Genomic DNA, 3,504 nt, shown 5'->3' on the forward strand with positions numbered 1-3,504 from the left:
TAAGATCATTTCTAAGGCAAGCACATCATGAGCACTTTGGTTCAATCAGCGATCCAACCCACTGATGGGTTAAAAATTAGATTTGACTATTGGGAGCTGGTAGAACTATGTAAGGTATAGGTCACTGGAGAGTGTGCCTTTGAAGGGTGTCATGTCCCTATCCCAGTGCTCTCTTACCCTCCCCTTTGTGGCCTCCACAGGTGAGAGGGCTCTGCTGTCCCCATTCTACTTTGCATTGCCTCTGGCCTACTGTGATGCAACTGGAAGATCACAGATACGAATCTCAGAAACTGTGAGCCTAAATAAATATTTGTTCCTTTTTAATCACTTTTCTCTGCCACTTGTCACAGCACTAAGACTCTAACATACTGTCCCTCTGCTGTGTGTATGCTGAAATTCTTTTTGTGTGTGTGTGATGGGGGGAAGCGTGGAATAAATATATTTTCTTTCTTTCTTTTCATTGAAAACAGATTGTTCCATACAATGTGTTCTGATTAGTTTCCCCTCTCCCCAAGCCTCCCAGCTTCTCTCCACCTCCCCTTCTGATCAACAACCTTCATCTGTCTCTCAGCAGAAAACAAACAGGTTTCTAAAGATTAATAAATTCTTACAGAAAGTGTCAAGTTGGATACTAGGTGGTTTGAAAGGGGCTGTTTCATTTTGTTTATCTGATCCTGATGATCTCTGACTGGGGAGTTTAGCCATTTACATTCACACAGTTACTGATGCCAAGGATTCATTGTTGCCTTACTGATACCAAGGATTCATTGTTGCCTTTGTGTTGTTTGGTTCGCCTCTATAGCTCCTCCTCCACCTCTTTCTCTCGCTGCTCCTTTGTGTTCTGTTAACTTTTGTCATCGGGAACTTTTATTTCCCTCTCAATTTCCTTTTATGAATAGCCATACCTCAGAGATATTGATGGTTCCGTTCCAGACCACTGCAATAAAGTGCACGTTGCAATAAAGAAAGTCACATGGATTTTTTATTTCCCGATGCAAATAAAAATGATGTTTATACTTCGCTGGTAGTTTATTAAGTGTCAAACAGAATTGTGTCTTAAAAAAAAAAAAAGTGTGCCTTAATTAAAAAACACTTGGTGGCTAAAAATACCAATGATTGTCTAAGTCCTTAGCAAATCGTACTTGGTTTTGCTTCTGGAAGATTCTGTGGTGGTATTACTGGCTGTTGGCTGGGCAAGGTACTAGGGATGACTGAAGTTGGAGTAGCTGTGACAATTCCTTAAAATAAGACAACATATGACACATACCTTGGTTGCCAGACAGAGAAAAATAGGTCTTGAGCAGGCCAGGAAACCCTGCCTGGTGGCCAGCTTTCATGGTGCTAGGCTGTGCTGGTCAGCCTGCTATGGAGGGGAGGACATTGATAGTCTTACCCAGCTCTGGACACTGCATGGGTATAGACCTCCCTGCCGGGCAAGCTGCGGTCGCTGCTGCAACAGAGGCATGACTGCTTATGGAGTAACCAACCACTCTCTTGATTGGATTTGAGGCTTGCTCCACATGAAAGGACCATGCCTCGTACTATAAACATTGTCAAAAATCCATGGCTAGGGAAGCCATGGATTCCCTAGGGGAGAGCCTATTGATACAATTTTCTAAATAGTCATTTTGTCAAACTGCCTTCTAAATATATTTATTTATATCCCTAGATATGTGCTATTCTCAAGCCTGGTCAGAGAATGTTCAGACCTGGGTGAAACTTCTATACCCACCCCTCTCCTACCCCACCTCCAAAAGGCTCAGGAAATTTTGCAGGAGAAGTGGAAGGAAACAATGTCAGAGCTTTTAAACAAAGCAGTCTTTAATGAAAGTTGTGTATGAAATCCCTCTGCTCCTGCATCTTCTCCCTCATTTCTTCCTTGTATCTGCCTTTCTCCTTTCCTTCTTGTTATGACTTGGCTTTCCTCTCCAGAATCTTGTGGTCCTTGTCCAGCTTTAGCCTGGTGATACCCACCTTGCTGGAGTGGATACCCACGTGGACAGTTGTGCCATTAACCTTTCTCTCACTGGGCTCCTTCAATATAGATGACGTATTTCCTCCTTTTGGGCCACCTTGCCATCGGCTGGCCTTTGTAGTGTTCTCGGACAATCTGAACTTCATTGTCCTTTTGAATGAGCATAGAAGGAACCTTATACTTCAGTCTCAGCTCTTTGAAAACAGGAAGACATGATCTTCCACTGGATATGGGAAGGTGTATTGAAATGCCGTTTGCCGTTCTTGCTTGTCAGAAGTCACAGAGGGATTGAATTTCATTTTGGCAGCTGTGATCCAGCGATGGCCGCACAAGGAAAGACGAGAGTCACATTTCTTTAAGAATGTGTCCACTGGTAGGTTGAGCATGCCCCAGTGGATGAGATCATGTTCTTGTGCATATAAAAAGCTTATAAACTGGATCCAGTGGGTTAAAAAGAAAACAGGGGGAAATGAATTTGGGAGGAAAATGTGGTTGTGGGGAGAGCTGGAGGTAGGAAATGAGGGATGGATACAATCAAGATACATTGTGTGTATGTACGAAAATTTCAAAGGATAAATATGGTTTAAAAAAAGACAATGAAGCTTGCCATATCAATGAACTCCTCCTATTAGGAACGATTATTTCTGTGATATGCTATGCTGTTTGACAGCAGTTTCCTCACAGAATTTATTTCAGTGTTCGGGCCGATTCTCTCAAACCCTGTCTTTATCTTCAGGTCTAAGTATGTAACGTTGTACATCCTTTGCTGCCATTTCAACCAAGTCCATAGCAGTTCCACAAGGAACAGACACCTTCTCTGCCTGACCAGAAGAAGCACCTCATCAGCCACTAAAGCTCTATAGTGAGATTATAGCAACAATTTAATCATCTCTCCAGATTCATTTCTAACCATAGGTATCCAGTCACTTTCTCCAATAAAGCCTTGAACCCCTCAAAGTCACCTATGAAGGTTAAAATTAACTCAGCCAAACTCATCAATGTGGGAGATTTCACCTCCTCTCCTGATGGTTGGATTTGCTTTTTGCAGAATGTATGTGTGTATAAAAGTGTGTGTGTGTGTGTGTGTGTGTGTGTGTGTGTGTGTGTGTGTAAAAACTTGTGAGTAAAATTAAAAGGTATGATTTGATGATTAGTTTTAATTGTTAACTTGGCACATAGGAATCACCTGGAAGAGAGTCCCAATAAAGGATTGTCCACATTGAGTTGTCCTAGGGGCATGTCTGTGGGGGGTTGTGTTAAATACATTAATTGATGTGGGACAACTCAGTCCACTGTGGGCAGTTCCATTCCCTAAGTAGGGGCTTTGGAACTACATAAGAGTGCAGAAATCAAGCTGAGCACAAATAAGTAATCAAACATTCATATACTTCTCTGCTCTTGACTATGGGTGTGATGTGACCAGCTGTTTGAAGTTCCACAATAATGTACTGAAACCTGGATTTGCAAGACAGTTAAGCCCTTTGTCCCCCAAGTTGTTTTTTGTCAGGAATGAAACCAGGACAGTCTGT

General features: G+C 42.3%; 1 pseudogene; it reads right to left on the bottom strand.

Moving 5' to 3' along the window:
• Positions 1–1,821: 1,821 nt before the first annotated feature.
• Positions 1,822–2,274, bottom strand: LOC110325105 (annotated as a pseudogene).
• Positions 2,275–3,504: the final 1,230 nt, after the last annotated feature.

This window comes from Mus pahari, chromosome 8 (genome assembly GCF_900095145.1).
Source record: "Mus pahari chromosome 8, PAHARI_EIJ_v1.1, whole genome shotgun sequence".
Taxonomy (NCBI): Eukaryota; Metazoa; Chordata; class Mammalia; order Rodentia; family Muridae; genus Mus; species Mus pahari.